This window comes from Biomphalaria glabrata, chromosome 1, assembly GCF_947242115.1.
Source record: "Biomphalaria glabrata chromosome 1, xgBioGlab47.1, whole genome shotgun sequence".
Taxonomy (NCBI): Eukaryota; Metazoa; Mollusca; class Gastropoda; family Planorbidae; genus Biomphalaria; species Biomphalaria glabrata.
Window position 1 is genome coordinate 38218472 of NC_074711.1, and position 21796 is coordinate 38240267.

At 38.5% G+C, this 21796-nt stretch overlaps 1 protein-coding gene across 2 annotated transcripts in view; it reads right to left on the bottom strand.

The window, feature by feature from the left end:
- Positions 1 to 17446, bottom strand: part of LOC106061995 (5-hydroxytryptamine receptor 1-like) — a 63980-nt gene extending 46534 nt beyond the window's left edge. The window contains exon 1 of one of the 2 annotated variants that reach the window (XM_056035406.1): positions 17069 to 17446. The gene's annotated coding sequence lies outside the window, so the exon portion shown is untranslated. The remainder of the gene's footprint in view (positions 1 to 17068) is intronic. The other variant, XM_013220249.2, reaches the window with a different exon arrangement.
- Between the last annotated feature and the right edge of the window lie 4350 nt (positions 17447 to 21796).

Here is a 21796-nt window from a genome sequence, read left to right on the forward strand (position 1 = left end):
AGGTGGTTGGTCGTTGTGCTGGCCACATGACACCCTGCTCGTTAAAGAAACAGATGACCTTAACATCCTCTGCCCTATAGATCACAAGGTTTGAAAGGGGAACTTTACTACGTTTAAGGTGTCCTCAGGTACTCAGCAAACACAACTCAGCTCGAGTCGGAATTGAAACTGAACCCCCTTGCTAGGTAGCCAAACGGTGTTTGCTACTCTGCCATCCATCCCGCATCACCCAATAATAAATTACCCATCCGCCACTGTAACTGAGTAGATATACCGTCCGATTAAAATGATACTACTTACCTGATAAATAAATCAAAACAAGAAGAAAGGATCAGTTCAGAGTACAGGGCGGATGATAGGAACAGCATAAAATTATCTTAAGTCTACAATATCATATAAAAACTACTGGACCCATCACGAGCTGAAATCTTAAACCAGTTGGCACAAATATTTACATCCTAATCGCTCTAATCTGACGTGTTGTAGATAACAGCATTCATTCACTTTATCAACACAGTTCAACTATGCAACCGCTTCACACCCTACCGGATCAACAATTCTTTACAAACAACAACTTCAAACTATTATGATCGTATCAGAGCTTACTAGGACAGTTAATAAAAAAAAACAATACACACCTAGCATATAGTGTAGTTCGGTACGTGACGTTTTGGCGCCGCCGTTTTGGCGACGCCGTTTTGGCCCCGCCGTTTTGGCGACGGGACGTTTTGGCGCGAGCCGTTTTGGCGACGGGACGTTTTGGCGCGAGATATCATTTGACGATAATTTAATAAGCACGTAACTTTTATAATAATGTTTATTTCACTCTACCATAATATTGTATGAATAGTATGAATTCTAACACCGTTCAGCGAATTTTTTTTTTTTAATTATAAAGGTTTTGCTTATTTCATGAATATAGGCCTATAATAAGTCAGATTCCTGAATGGTTATGACATGCTATATGTGAGTTCTGCTAATCGCACTGGATGACATTTTTGGATTTCTTTCCAAAAGATTTAGTTTTTTATTTGACATTAGTGTAATATACGAATTAGCTAAGTGTCACACTGTAATATAACAAAACATCTAAAGCTCTATTACGCTGAATGACGACAATAACTCCACACATAGTAAAGATCAAGACTCGGAATGTGGCCAGTACGAACTCTAACGTGAATCCACAAGTGTAAACAAACACTATGGGCGAAAATAGATAGAAACAAATTCACGACACTAAGATACTTTGAAAAGATATTTTGAGAAATTGGGTAGGGGTGATTTGGGTGACACATCTTGCATTGACACAGGTAGAGTTAAACAAATGAAGACAAGACCAGCACCGAGCACTGGTCGTTGGCGTCATGCGTCTGGCGATCATCTCCTTGGGAATGGTCATTACATGTGACACCTATCCCGCCCCCTCTCTTCTGCTCACATTTCACTCCTTGTATATACTCTTTCCTCCACCCCTCCCCTCTCTCACGCATAAGACGATAATCTGTTTCTAGCACTCCACTTGACATCCCTAGGTGCGAATTTATAATCCTTAATCTTTAATTCCGAGAGCGGCCCAAAGTCTACATACCATACAGTCATTAAATAAAACAATGTTAATGTAACCAAATAATTGCATCAATTTTTAGTCTATCATCGTTTCATTTTTTTTTTTTTTTTTTTTAATTTTAAAGTAATATCTTAAAAAAACTTTTTGAAAATAAAAGTGTGCCTCTTAATAAACACACATACACAAGCCAAAATGTTTATTAAAGAAAATGATGTGAAACACAAACACACATTTACATTTAGTACGTGAAAAACACTCATGCAAAACATAGATATGAATAATTCTTTTAAAAGAAATAATACAATAAACGTACATAATGTATATCGCGCCAAAACGTCCCGTCGCCAAAACGGCTGGCGCCAAAACGACCTTCGCGCCAAAACGGCGGGGCCAAAACGGCGTCGCCAAAACGGCGGCGCCAAAACGTCCTTCAAGAACGCAGTTCCACGTATTTGTTCTTATGCTGTCAGGTATAATGCGTGACGTTAAATCGGCAGACGTTTTGTTTGTGTTAGATGTGGTAAAACATGTAGATCACTAGTGGGTTTGCGTAACCACGAGTAATTCTGCACTCCTCAATATTTTGCTATATTATTATTATGGAAATGAGTTAATTTTCTATCTCAGGCACTGCCGAGCTTCGTGAAAAGGAAAACAAATTTCAGTGTAGTCTCCCTTTACCAGTGTCCACTGAGAAATGTTCTGATGATGTGGCAGGTCTGCAGCAGGACTGCCCTTTGACAGGTAATAAGGATCCTCTTAGGAATGCATAAAGCTTCGAATATGTCTGCCAGGTCAGTTGTCATTATCCCCTCTGTTGATATAACGACTAGGTGTATTGTAATTTTAGACAGCTTATTATTATTATAAAATTCCAAAAATATCACCAAATTAAATCAAAAGTCTAATCGCTCAAAAAAAAATTTAAAAAAATGATATTACATTAATGCGTATCATTGCGTCTCTCACATCAGCAAGATTAAGTATAGTTTCTAATTAATGCCAGACATTGAATTGAGAAGAACCCGTGATAGAGATGATTCGGAGGTCAAAGCTCTAAATACCTCAAGAGATACCAGAAGTCAAAAGTTCTAAATGGACATTCACTCTTGCTTTTCTTTCTTATGTCCTGACAGAAGTTTGAGAGTCAGATAGTCATCACTCCGTCCAGCTTGCTGAATACTACAGGCGTTTCAAGGTCAGGTTATCTGAGCAGGGAGGTGTGTGAACTGGAAAAAAAAGGGAAGGGAGGAGGAGAAAGTATTTGGTTCCCTCTCCATCACTCCATCAAGTTCCTGATCTGCATGCGGACGCGACTTCCCAGACGCTACACTAGAGATGAGTCTGAAGGTAACCTGAAACCGTCTTGTGACATTTTCTGCCAAGCAAGCACAAAGGGTAGTTACTCGTGTAGTTACCATCTAAACTCACTTTTGGTCTAACTTCTTATGTTCTAGAGTAATCTAGAGCCTAGACAAAACTTGTTATGTACATTTGTAATTATTAATGGGAGTTGGCCCAATGCACCCAATTCAATTTTTAAAAATTAAATTTCCAACTTTAATTGTTAAAACCATAAACCTGTTCACTTTAAATGCTCATGCCCATTAAATAGATGTAGTACCGACTCAGGTTTACACTGTGCATATACACATCGTACCTGTACTGAATAAAACTCAATATAACTAATACATTCAATAAGAATAGCATTCCTACAATAGTGTCATAAATGTATACGTACATTTACTGATACACTGTCAAACTAAATGAACAGTAAAAAGTGTTCTTCCCTATGTCCAACAGACGGATCTAGTGCACATTCAAAATATACACTATCTTATAAACATATAGTTCCTTTTATTATTTAACTTCACTTTGGCGAATATAATCGTCGTAAAAATCTCGAATCAAATCTAAGACTTCATTAGTTTTATCAAACGGTCTGCAATTAGGTCACTCATGATTTAGAATCTTACGTGCCATTAAAGAAAAGGTAAGAGAGAGAGAATTAGATGCCAGGCAGGAGGAAGTGAAGCAGACCACTAACTATTTTACTAGGAAAACAAAAGATACAAAAGAAAAAAAAATATAAGTAAAAATTGTGGAATAAATTGTAAACTAATAAAATGTGTAAAGATAGGATGTTGCAACTGTACAGGAAGAAAGTATAGACTATGTAGAGGCGAAAGGAGTAGTAGATGTAAAGAAAGAATGTGAAACGAAAGAAAAGGTCTATGGAAAGAAAGTTACACAAAAAGAAATAGTCTAAGAAAGATTCGGTATTAGACGAAAGAAGAAGTCAAAGGATAGAAAGTTAAAAGAAAGAAATACCATTATGAAAGAAACAAATGTTAGACGAATGAAATAGTCCAAGGAAAGAAAGACATTTAGACTGTAGAAATGGTCTATGGAACAAAAATAGACTGAAGAAAGAGTCTAATAAAGGAAAGAATGTTAGACAAAAGAAAAAGTCGGAGGAAAGAAAGAATGCAATGAAACAATACAAGAACACAAAAAGGTGTCAACAACATGAAACAATGTTAAAAAAAAATCTTGCCAAAGTCCTGGGCGTTTGTCGTCATTAATCTCTGCTTTTGTCTCATTGATTCAGGATGTTACCAACTCCTGGTGTCTAGTCATTCGCGGCCGGAGGGGGGTGGAGGACCCAGATACATTGAACAGAGCCACGAGTTGTGGACGCTAGCGTGGAGTGGAGGAAAGACTTGAAGTGAGTGGATTTATTGCAGTCTACTCACGACCTTAAAGAAGACAAATACATTGGTAATAGACGGACCTACAGCAGGCACCCTCACGGCTTCTTTACACTACTATATATTCTAACTAAGGCATTTAAAGCAATTTGTGTTTCGACCCAGTCGCAAGATAGACTAATGCATCCATTTCACTCAGGATATATAAACGCTGTAGGTCATACAAAGTGCCAAGGCCATTCACAGATTAATGATAAATCTTCAATGCTTGACGAGTTACTTAGTTACTTCATCTGTTATTTTTTTATTTATAAAAAGGGATTATCTACAAACTGAACCAATAGAAGTAGAGACCTTTCATTGAAATATTAAAATGGAAAATGTCACAACGTTGTTTAGATGTGCATAGATTGCTCACCCCTATTTCCATTCGCACACTCAATAACTTGATATTATGGAGTGTGTGTGTGTGTGTCTATTGGCTGATGTAATTTTGAAAAGGATTGACTCAGTGTATATAAGAAGAGCCCTGCTTAGGATAGTCAGACCTGAAATAACGTGTGAATCTTGAATAACAGACAATTCTAACGAAGTTGGGAGACATTGTTCAAATGTATTGTGCCTGTTTGTACGCTGACATTGAAAGCTATAAGATCTATAGGACACGTGATGTAAAGGTCATCTGTTTATATAGACCTTGGTTAACTGGTGTGTCATGTGGCCAGCACAACGACCAACCGCATTTACTTTCTAAACTAATGTCAGGTACCCATTAGAGTTGGGTGGACTCAGGGGCGTCCTACAAATTGAGAATCCCCAGATTCATCGAAATTTGAACTCGAGACCACTCGGTTTGGAAGCCAAGCGCTTCAGCACTCTGCCACTACGTCACTCTTAGTTTCTTTACAAAAGAGAAGTTCTAGCTTTATGTAAGTCTGTGTGACAAAGGAGAATACACACCAACAATGGACAGTTGGATTCGCACAACACAGCCAGTGTCAACATTTTACACATCTCTATCGGAAGCACAACTCTCTTTTAACCTCATCTCAATTCTTCTTTAATCTCTTCAGTCCACTAGACCCCCCCCTCCGCTCCATTTCCCCCATTACACAATATATTCAGCGAGCCTCCCTCCCCCCTCTATCCCCGGAGTCTCCTCTGCAGTGAAAGGAATGTGCTAAAAGATATTTCTACCAATCAGAACTTGCTTCGAGCTTTCGTGCACACAGACGAAATTCCATCTGTTGCGCCAAATTTACTCAAAGCATGACAGAGACAGGAGGGGGGGACAGCACGCGAAGGTTCGAATGTTACATTTTGTGCCAGGAGCAATTGTTGAGAGTTGCAAAGATTCAGAGTAAGCTAGAAGCATCGACCAGGAATTTACACAAATAAATAGGATGTATAAGTATTGGGGAAACTAAAGATTGGTTGCAGTCTAGTCTATACAAATATACGGCTCCACGTGAATCTGGTTAGCATGCTTCCCATTCTTACAAACTCAAGACAACACACCTCTATAAATAAGGTGAATACAAGTGTACAATTAGTGTTAATAGTACTATCAGTATTATCAAACCCAATGCTACAATCTAAAGATTTTTGACAATAAAACTGATTGTAACAAAAGCTGTTTGTAGATCACAAAAAGGGTAGGTATTCATGAGTTAGTTATTCCAGGAGTTTCTGCCTTTCAATATTTTATTATTGCTTAACATTAAAAAGGATCAAACAAATCACTGCAGAATAGTTTAAATTTCTTTTTTTTTTTAATTTCGATAAATAATCAATCATTCTAGCAATCCATCGATCCACATATCTATGAACATACACAAATTCTACAAATACTATCCATATTTCCAATTAATTACTAGGCCGACTATCTACCCAACGTAATATCTATCTATGTATCTATCTATGTATCTATCTGTCTGTCTGTCTATTTGTCTGTCTGTCTGCCTGCCTGTCTGTCTCTGCCTGCCTGCCTGTCTGTCTGTCTGTCTGTCTGTCTATCTGTCTATCTGTCTATCTGTCTATCTATCTATCTATCTATCTATCTATCTATCTATCTATCTATGTAATTTGAAAGATGACCGTTAGTTAAAAACGACAACAAGGAAAGAAATATTTAACTAATGAAATGAGCAATCACACTATTGACATTTCATGTCTCTCTCTGTCTCTCTCCCTCTCTCTCTGTCTCTCTCTCTCTCCACTTCCTTGTATTCCAAACGTCCTCCTCAGAAACTAGCAGTGCTGGGGATGAAATTCAGACACCGCTGAGCTCCCTTGATGTGACCGGGGCCGTAGTTAACGTGACGTCATCTCCATAGGGACATCTCAGAGTGGTTCAAATGGCCTACGTCGGGGGAAGATCGTACAAGAAAGAGATTGGAAGCGAAATGGCCTAGCAAGAGATTAGACAGCTTTAGGGAAGTGGCCCGGTAGACACGTTTGGAACACTGCGGGGTTTTTTTAAAACTCAGAATGGATCCGTGGAAATTACGAAAGAAGTTCCGTCATCTCTTCCTCTCTTCTTTTTTTCTCATCAGTTCTAACTTAGTCTATTTCTCTCTTTCTCCCTCAGTTCTAACAGTCTATTTCTCTCTTTCTCCCTCAGTTCTAACAGTCTATTTCTCTCTTTCTCCCTCAGTTTATCTCTTTTTCTTTTTGGTCCTATCTTTCTGTTTATCGCGCATTGTCTGCCTATCTCTCTCTCTCTTTCAGACTATCTTCGTTCTCTAATGTCTCTTTCTTCCCTTATTTCTATCTTTCTTATTCCTACCTGTCTTTCTCCCTAACTCTCTGTCTAACTCTCTATCTCTTTTTTTATCTCTCATTTTAGCTCTCTCACTACCACATTCACGTATTATATCTTTCTCTGTCTCTCTCTTTCTCTCTCTCTCTCTCTCGTTAATAGCAAGGCATGAAAAAAAAAAAGACGACATAAATAAGTATAATTTGTCTGAAGGTCTTTTTTTTTGGTCTGTTTTTTCTCCCCGCCTTTTTTTTTCTCTTTTTTTCCCCTCTTATGTACATGCGAGAACGATTTTATTTTTTGAAATGGTAAAACACATTTGTATAACTTTGTGGCTCTGAATGATAATGTTATAGCCAGGAATGATCCAGAAAGCCATTCAAAACAACATAAACTTTACTTCAGCAGCTTTTCATGAAAGTGAAATACAGGAAGGGACGGGAGGTTGAACAGAAAACGACCAGCCGTACTAACCTATATATTATAGATTTATATGACATGAAAACCAAATAGCACGGTCAATGTAAAGCATTCTAGGTGTTAGTAGCACCCCCATGTATACAGAGTTAAGAAAGGAGAATAAATGATACAAGACTATTGCTAATACTATATGGTCATAACGAGTCCAATCGTCATAGAAGGCCTCAACACTGACCTGCAATGTCGCCACCTGTGGGCAAAGGAGACCAATAGCATGTTGCCACGTTACAGGTCTGTAGCAAGGAGTTATTGGTCTCGACTGCCCAAAGGTTGCCACGTTACAGGTCTGTAGCAACGAGTTATTGGTCTCGACTGCCCAAAGGTTGCGACGTTACAGGTCTGTAGCAACGAGTTATTGGTCTCGACTGCCCAAAGGTTGCCACGTTACAGGTCTGTAGCAACGAGTTATTGGTCTCGACTGCCCAAAGGTTGTGACGTTACAGGTCTGTAGCAACGAGTTATTGGTCTCGACTGCCCAAAGGTTGTGACGTTGCAAGCCAGTGTTGAGGCCTTCCATAACGAATGGTCTCGGTCATAGAGACCAAAGTTTGACCTCATTCCACTTCTCCATGCTACAGCAGACTCAATTCAAAAGTGAGCTGTTTGTTCAGTCTCCAGACAAACAAAAAGTTCTTCAAGATCAATGCGCGGGTCAACTAATTGTGGGCGTCAGTCGACACAGTCACGTACTTTCTCAGTCTGACCTCTCACCTTCGTCAATGGCCTTCATCATTTAACCTTCTGAGTGGTCACGGAACTAACCAATCACTTTTGTTTTTGTTTTTTTCCAGAACACGCAATGTGACTTGGAAATAGAAGTTGGAAAGTTCTGAAGAGTGAGTAGATTATTCCAAGTCAAAGTGAAATTAGCGCGCTCTTACAGTTGTAAACACAACAACTATTTCATCAATGAACAATTAGACATTGACTGATTAAAATATAACAGACTCAAATTTTTTTTCATCCCACCTGTCCCCTTTCTCTCTTTCTCTCTATCAATCTCTCTCTTTTTATCACTTCTCTCTCTCTCTCTCTCTCTCTCAGAATATAGACAGAAGAATTGACATTCCTTCTAAAAAAATGATCGCTGTTGTCCAGCGAATTAACAAGCCAGCTGACCACATAGCAGAAGACTGACAATCAACCCAAGTCAAACTTCGGGCCGCCACATCATCTAACCCTAACCCTAACGCACATGTTAGTTATCCTTCCACCATCCCACACCTACAACGGAAGTAAAGAGAACTAAACAGTCCATCAACATGTGTGTCTAGATAGACATCACAATTAGCATTTCCAGATAAGATCGACAAATCTTTATGGCTGCTACAAAGTAACTCGAGCAAATTTCTATCACTATAGAACTCGGATTTAGAACTTGGCAACACAATAATAATAGCGATCTATATATAGTCAGACGGGTACACAGTATCTACCTCCTCAAGTCACGTGACTGAACAAAAGAAAATATTCAGTACATTTGCACGTCAAGGGAATGATCTATCTAATAGCTCCAGGGACTCACCCCAGGTCCGCCTTGTTCTGCGGCATGTATCCGCCCAGCACTGAAAGATTTACCTGACCAGAGCGCGCACATTGACAGACGGTAAGAGTGAAAACAGACAACATTGGATGTGAGCAGACGACCGGGCCCGAGGTAACATAAAACTGTAAACACCTCAACGTGTGAACACTACACGCTGGAGAGAAAAAAAATGTCTAAGAAATACATCAACTCCTGCTCCTTGAAAAAAAAATTTACAGGTGAACCTAACAGTAGGGGTTAACTAGGATGAACTTGGTTAAAGCAGCTGTGTCGTTTCAAAGTTTTTAGAGCATTGGTAACCAAAGTAATTCTTTCAAATCCTCCATTTACAAAAATACAAATCTTCTACTGATAAAGGTTGAGTTGGACTAATCGTTTAGACGCTTCTATTCTAATTTAGTTTTCTCACGACTGCATTTTGAGTCTCACCGAGACCAGTCGTTATAGAAGACCTCAACACTGATCTGCAACGTCACTACCTGTGGGCAGTTTAGACCAATAGCTCGTTACCACGTCGTTCTGACCTGTGACGCGTAGGACGTAATCATCTTTTTTTTGAAGTAACGTCTGTATCATATAAGATAAGAAGAAGATAAGATAACAAAAATATTTTTTAAAATTTCCTTTAGAAAATGACAAAGCTCATAGTATAATATATCCAATTTACTCGCGAGATAGTTTCATGTCTGCGTGTTGTTGTTTTTTACTACTAATGGTGAATAGTTGTAAAAATGGTGTATACTTATGAAAAAAGTACTTACATAATCTAATATATAAAGTAGAATGTAAGGAGTATGTATGTGTGCATGTATGTTTGTCCCGCATAGAAATCCAAACCGTTTGACCAATCCTGATAAAACTTGGCAGAAATGTTCCTTTGATCATGGCGGAGTCCGTAGTGTATGTTTATTGTCCCTCCCACAACCGGAAGGCCCTAAAATAAAATTAAAAACAACAACCTAAATTTATTTGTTTACAAGAACGCAACTTTTTAACAAATTGGGTAAACCCGTCTGCGCGGTAATTTAAATTTGATATCAATATGTCGGATAAACTGGTAAACAAACTTTCACATTTCATTTTCGTGGCAAAATATATATTTGAAAAATGATACCCAAACTAAGTCACGCAGTCCGCGGGACATATCCAGCTAGTTCATTTAAAAAATTTAACGTTTTACTTTTAGAAATCAAAAACGTAGCCTTCGCATCAAAACTTTAGAACATCTAAAAGATCATGATTTCGGATTTAAAATATCTTTTCTAGTTTCAGAGATTCCAATGGGGCAGACCACAGTAACTAAGAGCGGCTTTTCGGTGACCGCTAAAAACCACTACGCCACACAAAAAGCTCAGAAGAAAATCACTAGGAATAAGGTTCGAACTAAGAGATATCGCTGGGACCATCAAAACTCTATCCACCCACCAGTACAGACTTTAGGAGGGAAATTCCTCAAAGATGTTGTTTGTGTTGTTCTAAAAAAAATAATGTTTTTCCAAATATTCTGTTTCTCTTACCTTCCACACATTCGCTTTGTTTTTCTCTCTCTTTTTGTCTCACTCTCTTTGTCTCTCTCTCTCTCTTTTTGTCTCTCTCTCTTTGTTTCTCTCTTTCTCTTTCTCTCTCTCTCTTTGTCTCTCTCTCTTTCTCTTTGTCTCTCTCTTTGTCTCTCTCTCTCTCTTTGTCTCTCTCTCTCTCTCTTTGTCTCTCTCTTTTGTAGCTCTATTTCTTTGCCATATCTCGTTGGTTCTTTTAATAATAATAATAATAATTTAATAATAATAATAATAATTTTATTTATAAAGCGCTGTTAACAAACAAAATGTAGGCTCAAGGCGCTGTAAAAACATTACAAACATAAACACAACTGCTAAAATAACAGTTAATCTAAAAAAGTCTTAAACAAGTAGGTCTTAATGTTCCTCTTAAAAGTGGTATAGCATGTTGTCTGTCTGAGATCAATGGGGAGTGAGTTCCAAACCTTTGGTCCGTGAACTGAAAAAGCACGCAGACCGTAGCTTTTGAGGGAGAAACGTGGCACTACTAAAAGCGTTGAGTCCATTGAGCGCAGGGTTCTCTGGGGGACATATGGAGTAATCAGTTCGCTAAGGTACAAGGGCATCTCATTGTTATATATACACTGATGACAAAGTGTGGCGACCTTGTAATCGATTCTCGCTTTCACGGGAAGCCAATGGAGCGTGCGCAAGAGCGTAGTAGCAGAATCTTGTCTAGTTTTTTTAAGGACTATTCGAGCGGCGTTGTTCTGTATACGTTGCAGCTTGGCTATTTTGTCATCAGGTATACCTGCTAGCACGGCGTTGCAGTAGTCAAGGCGGGAGAGTATGAATGCCACAGCTAGCGTTTTTGTTGACTCCGTTGTTAAATATGGTCGGATCTGGCCTAATCTGCGCAGCTGCAGATAAAGACCTTTGCAGAGCTGATTTATGTGTGGGTCGAAAGATAGTGTTGAGTCGAAGAAAACTCCAAGATTCCGCACTACATGGACAAAAGGAACATGGCAGTTCGTGATAAAGAGAAAATCTGTGCTTTCAACTTTTGAGACATTGTTCCTCTCCCCTGCCAGATCCAAATCCTCCTTAACCTTTTCGTATCATAACAATTTTTTTTTTCAAAAACTCTAAACACTAGTTTTATAATATCATCCTCACAACTGTGAGAAACGTAAAAGTGTGTGTGTGTGTGTGAGACAGGTTATGGGTTGGGGGGGGGGGGGTTGCACAGAATACCTTAACTAATACCTGACAAAAATAAAAGGTGACAAAAAATACTCCACTGTAAGTTACAATTCTCTTGCTCGCAGGAGATATTTCTGAAGAGATCGTAGTCGAGTTCACTCTGCCCTCATATCTTCTCGGTTGATGGACAGTCCAGAGAATGTCATTGAACCGGTCAGTACAGATAACAAAGTTGAGTTAGTGCTTGGAGTTTCAACAGTGCCAGGTATGTGGACACACTAGGTAGTATTATTATTTTTGAAGAAGACTTGGCAAATTTGTTTCTGTGGACACCCTGGGCAGTATTATTTTTCGGACACCCTGGACAGTATAGCGCCTACTATCTGTTAAAGACTTTAATAAAAATGATCTTAACTAATAAGAGAGATGAAACATTTGAGTAGCTTACTGTTTATTTAATCCAATATTTCTTCTTTTTTTTCATCTTCAGGCTGAGGCCTGGTCTTGTTCATTTAAAATGTGATGGTAAAGAGAAAAAAAAAGGACTTCATGTTGTAAATAAAACAAAAACCTAATTGTTGGGTCAAAGGTCATGCCTTTTTTTTTTTTGGACAACCACATTGTTGTTTCTTAGTGATCTTTAGCTGGACAGTCCGGTTATTTTTTGTGTGTTTGCTAACTCGATCAACTTCTGGTTAAGAAATAAAGCGCCATGACATTATTATTTGACTTTTTTTTGGGAGTAAAATAACGTCGTGAAAGCCACAGGGGAGCTGAAAGAGAGCGGACTTGAACCAGGACTTTCAGGACTTCCTATTCCTGGACTTCATGAAGTCATTGATATATTTTTGCATCGCATTTTCCCCTCCCACACACACTCCATCCGCTCAATAGACAAAACACACACACACACACACATACGAGAAATAGAAAGTGTGAGTACGATATTGAAGAGTTGACAAACTACAGGCTACCCATCACATAGGAAATGTTTACCAAGTAAACAAAAGTTTCAGGTCGCGGGAAGTTTAATTCACCTCACCAAGTTCCGAGGCCAACGGTTTACGAGGGTAACGCGTGGCCTGCAGATTTTTGTATCCTTGAGTGCCAAATAGGCGACATTGAACGGGTATTATTTCTAGAATCGTAACTTAGCATGGCGCGTAAAATAAGTACAACACATTTGTCTAAGTGTCATGACCAAAGGTATTAATATAGCGGACTAATGAGGAGGCTAATCCACGGTCACTCGCAACAGTTGAGGAGGACATCCTGTTTTTCCTTCTTGGTACAAGCAGGCCACCAATCAGAATCAATAAGCTGTCTAGAAGAGGAACGAATGTTCGGGTTATTAGTTAGTGAGTGATGAGCTCAACGCACCCATTGTAGAAGTAACATCAGAGTAAGATGGAAAATAAAAGAAACAATTCAAGGAATAAGTTCATTGAATAAAAGTAAGTTCCCTTTTCAGACCTTGCAATCTATAAAGGGAGATGAAGTAAAGGTCATCTGTTTCTGTGGCCCACGGCTAACGAGGATGTCATGTGGCCAGTACAGCGACCCACCGTCTTTACTTTCCCCAACAAATATCAGGTACCCATTAGAGCTGGGTGGACAACGATCCCTAGACTAAAAATCCCAGTCTTCACCAGGATTCGAACCCGGTACCCCTGTTCGGACGCCAAGCTCTTTACCGCTCAGCTACCGCGCCTCCTTCACCGAATAAGTTCATGGAATAAGGAATGTGTATCTCCCCATAACGCAAAGATAAAAAGGTACAATCATGTAGAAAAACGAAGACCTTATATTCAACCAAAAGAGAGCTGGAAGCGATTCATCACCATACATCCTAGACGTCACAAAAAGCAATCCCAGCAGACCATCTAGTTGTCCATTGTCTTGGACCCAAACAGTTTGTTGTAGCTACCACAGGTTAAGTCATCGCAATAGTAGTCTCAATGATGAGAGATTCCTCCGTATTCCTGCATCCTATAATGTACCGCCATTAACCATGAAGAGGCAGCCACAGCAAACGTACGGCGCACGATGAGGAAGCAATCAGACCAAACTAAACCACTAACTAATCAAAGCCAGCCAAATTGAATTCCAAACCATCTAAATCAACCGAAATATTTTCTGAATCGTAATTAAATCAACCATACCTGCCCTGAATTAATACCCGAAAGAGCGACCTATCCGAACTAAACTGACTAAACCTGGCCAAATACGGCCTAACTATAAGACATCTAACATAGCATCATACTTAGTCTTAAGGAAACCGACAAGAGCCAACCCAATCCAATCTATCCGATCAGAGCCAGCGACAAACCTGTGACTAAATCCGCCCAAATCCGAGGTGACAAGCGCGCTTGTGACGAACTACCAAGAGAACATTTTCAAGGTGGACGTCTGCCCAAACACAAGTACTCATTGATATATCAATGAATTCGTTATCCTCGCCAAGAAATCGATCCTGCCAGTCGATGTATCAAACTGCTATCAAACGTAGGAAGTCAGCCACATAAGTTGGCGGTATCGATAATTCGCATGAAATCGATTCGTGAATGATGGGCATTTTCAGCGTGTTTTCCCTTAGTATTAAAGCTTTTGTTACATAATGGAGAGAGGGAAAAAAAGGAAAGCATCGATCTTTTTGGGAATCGGATATTAATGAGTTTTGTTGATTAATGAGTTTTTTTTATATATTCCTCCCCCCCCCCCCTTTTCGCCTTGTAAACTTTTCGATCCAACTAGACGATATAGGCTACCGTCATTGAGCCGTAAATGTCCCTGACCTTCTGTTATGACTATATTCGTGTCTAAGGTTCAAATTTTTATTAGGAAAAAAACAACAAATTTTGACGTTTAAGTAGATAAATTAAATAATAACAAATTAGGCGATGTATCAACACAACACTTTAAAAACAGTGAATTTCTCAGAGAAATATATATATATTGAGAAGAGAGAGAGAGAGAGAGATAGATAGATATAGAGAGAGAGAGAGAGAGAGAGAGAGAGAGAGAGAGAGAGAGAGAGAGAGAATGATTTGAAGATAGAGAAAGAGATAGAGAAGTATAACAAAAAGTTTTTTCTCTCATCGTATTTGCTTGATAGCGTGCCACATAAAATAGTAATATCAATTTAAGGCCGAAACGCGTGCCGCACGCTGCCATTTTTGGCCAGACATAAATGTATACCCCCACCCCCCCCAACACACACAATCACACTAATGTTACATGAAGTTAGGAGCGTCTTTCATTGTCCTGCAACTTGCTTTTGATATTACAGTCTCCAGATCATTACCGTCTGGCTTCATTACGGGTGTATATTCTAACACTAACTAATAACCAATGTACCTAGTATGTAGAGAACAATGATTAATATAACAATCTTAGTTCCTACCCCAGGCTTACGCCTTGTTTTCTACTATCACGTGGTGAGCGCGTCATAGTCGCAAGAGAAGTGTAAACAGGAAGCTTATTTATACATTGGCATTTCGCAGCTCCGAGTTTCTACATTGAAGAGTATATAAGTAGGGAAGCTAATTAGAATTTTTTAAAATTCCATTTCCACTAATAGAAGTTTTGGTTCGAAAATGTATTTAAAGAAGAGACGAGCCTATTTTGGGGTCTACAAACTAGTTCATTCAGTCTGTAAGTTTCAAGATTTGTCACCATGCTTAGTTTATTTTGTAAGCTAAAAAAAAAAATACGCAAAAAATAGTAACATCAAACTAACCACAAGAAAACGTTTGACGACTTTGAAATAAATAAATAAATAAAAATCTCATCAAAGGGGAAGAACACATTGAGAAATACTGTAGAGATACTTTTTGTTATTATTAAATGTAAGAAAGAAACAAAGAAATGATAATCGATTTTCTTAGGGAAAAGATAGAAAATGATATTATTTCTGTAGCTGGAGAGACTTATTAAAAAAGTGCAAACTTTTAAATACCTTGGTACTATCCTAGACAATAAACTAAATTTTGCTGCAAATACTGATTATATCAGTAAAAAGGTGCAGCAAAGATTACAATCACTAAGGAAACTGTCCTCGTTTAATGTTAGCGAAAATGCCTTGGCTATGTTTTATCACGCTAACATCTGTAATATTTGAAGTTTTAATATCACTGCCTGCTATGGCAATCTGAGCATTAAAAATAAAAATAAACTTCATAAAATCCTAAATGCTGCTGGTAAAGTCATTGGCAAAAAACAAACCCCATTTGGGCAGCTGTTTGAGACAAACATCCATAAAAAAGCTAAAAAGATTCTAGAAATAAGAAATCACCCTTTGGGGTCAGGATTTTGTGATTTTACCATCACAAAAGAGATACAAGACACCGATAGCAAAGACAAACAGACACAAACACTCTTTTGTTTCCAAAAGAATGTTTTTATTGCTTATACAAAAAAGAAATGTCACATAAATTGAGATCTAGAAACCATGTCTTCTTGTAATATAATGAATCTTTTGATGGCCTTTCGCCCAACTCTTTGGAATCGGAAACATTTGGAACGACTTTGTTTTCTTATGATGATAAAATAATTTTGTAAAAAGAAAGAAACCCATTTATCAAATATCATAAGCAGTAGTACATTTTTGTGTCAAGTTGACCTCAAACTGTTTCTTCGAATTAATGCTGCAATTTAATATTTCACTCGTGTGTCCTTCCACTGCTCAGCCCCACCCTAGAGAGTACTGGGTTCGTATCCTTACATTCTGAAAGAAACGGGATGTGTGTGTGTGTGTGTGTGTGTATGCGCGTGAGCTGCCCATCCCGAGTCGGAGAGGGACGAAGTGACCTTTCTCATGATTGGAGCTAAAAGACTTCGCTCATTCATCTCTCGTTAAGTAGGCCTACACCAAACAAAGATGGCGAAGGTAAAGTGGTGGTACGCCCATGTTTCTCATGTTTTATGGACTTCAATTGTCAAGAAAATATCTCGACTCTCTGGACACTATATCCAATCATGAGTACGTCCTTATGTCCAATCATGAGCACGACCTTATGTCCAATCATGAGTACGACCTTATGTCCAATCGTAAGCAGGATAAAATGTTTTATGATGAGCAGGACACTATTTCAAATCATGAGCAGGACAGTGTGTCCAGTTATGAAGCAGGACAATATGTGCAGTCATGAGCAGGACACTGTGTCCAATCGTGAACAGGACACTGACCAATTATGTGTTCAAACACAAAACTACATAAACAAGAACCGAAGATAAAACTGTATAAGACATTTAAAAAAAAACAATGTATTTTAAATTTATGTTCAAGCTATGTTTAAAACTTACTTCTAGATAGAACATTCCAGCCACATAAAAATCTAATTTCTCTGCGAGGTGTTTTCGGAGTTCTGCTTGCTTCTTCTTTATATAAAATTATATAGATTCTACTTCTGAAAAGCTCTTGAATGAATGAATTAGAATAACAGAAGAAGAAAAAAAAAAGAAAGAAAGAAAGGAGAAATAAAAAGCGTAACGGTGAGATAAAGGGTTTGGAACCACTGACAACAGAGTTGTAGGGAAAGGGGACATGGCGGGTACTGATTGCAGTGTGATCTGGCCGTCAGCTACGCCTGAGTGAGCACAAGCAGATAAACTATTGACATGTCAATCGATGAATTGATTTTTTCTTGCTACGCTATTGAATGCTGGACTAGCCCTTTACCCCCCCCCCCCTCGCTCTTCTTTCATTGCTTGCTGCTAAGTTGAGTTCACGAATTAAGCTTAGGACTTAAGCTGACGAGAACAAAAATGAAATATTTTTTTTTTCATTTCAAATGAAACCTAACCAACAAAAAGAAACACATTTATTAACCAACAAATAAAGTATTATTTAAAGAAACAATCTGCGTTCAACAGGTGGACATTTGAACCAGAAAATGCGATGATTTTATAAGTCGAAATTTACAATGTCTGAAATTATTGGCTACTACAAATCAAATCAAGGGGAATTAACTCCCGAGAAAAAGATTGATGACTTCCCCATGCTCTAATTTTCTAGACAATACTTAGTTGATAACTTATGATTCAAACGATACCATTACCTCTTTATTTTTCAATTAGTAATACAATATGGCTCATATCAGTGGAGCGAGTGATATAATTGGGGACCTCAATAAAGTCAGATTAGACGCCAGGGAATACGAAGTCGCAAAAGGGGTGCCACGGTTAAAGCATTACACCTCCACACGGAGGGCGTACGTGCAAAACTGAACGTCTGCCCGGCATTCAATTATCTCATTATATAATATATACGTAGCCCCGTAATGACCAGATATTTTAGCTGCATAGTTAGTGTTTCGTTATTGACTGCAAAGACTAAAAAAAGATCAGGTTTTTATGTTACAGCGACTGTTCAATTAGCTTTATGATCCTAGGCCAGGGGCACGCTTAAAAGTTAAAAGGCAGTGTTCTAGATCTTTCTTTTTTTTCCTCGTTCTTTTACCGCTCGGTCCCCGGGGGGAGGGGTTGGGCTTAGTTTTACTTCGACGACTGCCTAGACTTGTGTCAGTAGACCAGGAGTTATGACTGGGTTAATGATGCTTGGTGATCGGAAACGTTGGTCGTGACATTCAGTGTACCTCCTTATCTTGCTGAACGGAGCTAAAACCAACGCTTGGTTGAGTACAATCGCACCCCTGGGGTCTTCCTTGCACTTTATATAACTTCACACTTTACAGACCATAGAGTCCGTTTAATTCACCATGTACATTATACAATTAGAACCTGTTTCGCTTGTTGCGTTATTAACTTCAAATTGCCTTTTGATGCCAACTCTGCGATTTTATGTTTCCCTTAAAATTTGGTTGGTTTGCAGCAATTATACAATTAAAAAAAAAAAGTTATATTTTAATGCTAATTTTTTTTTACACTTAAAACTGTTATCATTCCCCCCCCCCCCCCCCGTTTTCCCAACCTTCTAATTCTTTAATTGTAAGCTCATTACAAATTATGACCTTTTGTTTTCAATTCCAGAAATAGTTAATCATCTTTTGTTTTTTGTTTGTATTAAAAATAAAATTGTGTTTAATTTTACAGTAATGTAATCGAGGTTAATTAAAATTTGATTAATTAGTTTTGATTCTTTTATTGTTAAAGAAAGCATTACAAATGTTTCTGACGAGCTTGCGATAACGAGAACAAAGAATGAATAGAAAAGTCTGTCAGCAGTAGACCTAATGATGGACATTATTAGAACGTAAAGCTCTTGGTACACTGCGGCTATTTGAGAATACGTTCAGAGTCCAAACTTTCTGGTATCAATAGCCTACGATGCATGCCAAAGACATGGTTTCGTTTAAAGATAGGATTATTCATTTCCTAGTATGGACCTGTCAATATAGGATAAGGTTATTATGTAAGTGAAAACTAGAAAACTTTTTCAAAATACATATATTAGGGAAAAACTACACATTCACTGGTATATATTTCAATACTGCAGGAATAAGCTCCCTTTTTCTATATAAAACAAAACTAACATTAAGTGATTAACGAATTGGTTAATTTCTTATTTATATATTTATTGTCATCGAATATAAATAATTACGCGAAATTTCAACTTAATACAAGAGAGGGAAGTGGGAGAAAAAAAAAGTGTACTTAACATAATATGGGAAATAACTCCAAATATACAGCCACTAAGTAGCATTTATTTCCCTTTTGCGATAACAAACAAAATAATTAATTTCTGGAAGAAAAGCGTGCCATACGATAAATGGCTGGATCTGTACAACCAAAGTGAAAGCCAGCATAACTTGCGCGATAAGTGGACGGGAGTGTCTCTCGGGCTCCACTGTGGACGGGAGTGTCTCTCGGGCTCCACTGTGGACGGGAGTGTCTCTCGGGCTCCACTGTGGACGGGAGTGTCTCTCCTGCTCCACTGTGGACGGGAGAGTCTCTCGGGCTCCACTGTGGACGGGAGTGTCTTTCGGGCTCCACTGTGGACGGGAGTGTCTCTCGGGCTCCACTGTGGACGGGAGTGTCTCTCGGGCTCCACTGTGGACGGGAGTGTCTCTCGGGCTCCACTGTGGACGGGAGTGTCTCTCGGGCTCCACTGGCACATAAAAAGGTGTTCAGCAAGACGAACCATGGTCGTTACGACTGAAGCCAACAATCGAATTAATTACCAATACTTTATTAATTAATTGGTTAATTTTTTTTTATTGATTCGTGTTTTTGTTACGTACAACAGATAATTGTGTTAAGATCCGAGAATGGGTGCGGGAGAAATAACGTGGACAAACTTATGACCAGATAGACAGAGTGCGTTGGTATAAGCTTTGTAAAAATTGGCTCATACTATTAACATAAATATTAGAAATAGTCAACTTAGTGTATAAATTACCCCCCGCTCCCTCATTGATATGGATAGATTCATAGAATCTAGTAATACAATAATTCTCAGAAACTGTTTTTTTTTTAATTTCAAATCTATACACTCTACACACACACATGCACATGCTCTCTCTCTCTCTCTCTTACACAAACACTCACACACATACACAGATAGGAATGCTTATAGTCATACAATTAATAATTTTCTTACAGATTTTGCAGACATTTGTTTCTGCATACAACAGTACACATTTAGGAGAAATATCTATCTATCTATCTATCTATCTATCTATCTATCTATCTATCTATCTATCTATCTATCTATCTATCTATCTATCTATCTGTCTGTCTGTCTGTCTGTCTGTCTATCTATCTATCTATCTACTTATCTAGATAATTTTCACTAATAGAAAGACAAGAAGACTAACTATTCCCAAGATATACATCAGCTTTTAGATTATCGATGAATGGAATCCATCTTTGAGATGTAGATAACTCCTAGCAGAAGTGAGTAGAGCCCACCATCTTCTAGGCTCGTCAATTGTAAAACAATATCCAAAGCAATTTGTTCCCCGTCTCTCTCCCTCCCTGGTGGGTCAATAGTCACAGTACCTTGTACCGTGGACCTAAAGAAACCGCCATTCCAATCACTTCAGTACTGGCAGATCTTCATCATAGGTCACATCCCTTTTTCCATCGAGCGAGAGAGCACCCCCATGACATTTCCCCCCTCCCCCCCCCGCCCCTCAGCCTGTGACTGCAAGTAAGACCACAGCCACTATAAATAGTATCTTGCCAAGTGTGTCGGTGTAAACTTGTCCAGAGGTATACTCTAATTGTTCTATTGAATTCTCTCAAATCGATCTATTTCCAGCTTCAGTAGCTCTTCTAGTCTTTTAAAAGAACTAAATCGATGGCTCGAGTTTCTTAAAACGGTTTATAATTCTACTTCTTACTATGCCTCGACATTGCACCTAGTAGACCTGCCCCCCCCCTTTCATCCCTCCCCCTTCAGAGACGTCCTTGGAAATCAAGGACAAATCAGTGGCCGCGAGCCTGGAGCCACCGTTACTTCACCCAAAGATTTTTTTTTTTAAAGATTTTGAAACCATATTTTTTTTTTGTCATTCTTATTTTTGGACTCCCAGTGTTCCTAGTGCAATTGTATAGCAGATAGACATGAAATCAGAATAGAATGTTTTTATGAGCTTTGCCACAAACCATAACGGTCTTTTCTGACACCAAGTTTTAAAGTGTTTTTTTTTTCCCTTTTCCCTTTAGATCTTATAAAAAAAACCGCTGTTTAATTATGTATTAAATTGAAATGCACTGTGTAGCTAAGCTTCAGTAATTATATAGAACGGTCGGGTTCATTGTCAAAGAAAATCAATAGCTCGATCAATAGCACCATTCAAAGAACTAATCGTGCTAATAATAAGAATTAACCAGTGGGAGTATACAGGTCGTTAAACTTTAACCAGCAGATGAAGATTTGAAGAGTTAAGCGCTGGCCACACAATTTTGTTGTTACATGATCACATAGAAGGTCATGGCTATGTACACTGATCTATCTATCTACCTATCTAGCTCAAGGCCAATAATAGAATATAAATCCACTGTTTGGGACCCCTCAACTCATGAAAAAATTAAGAAACTAGAACAGACACAAAATAGAGCAGTGAG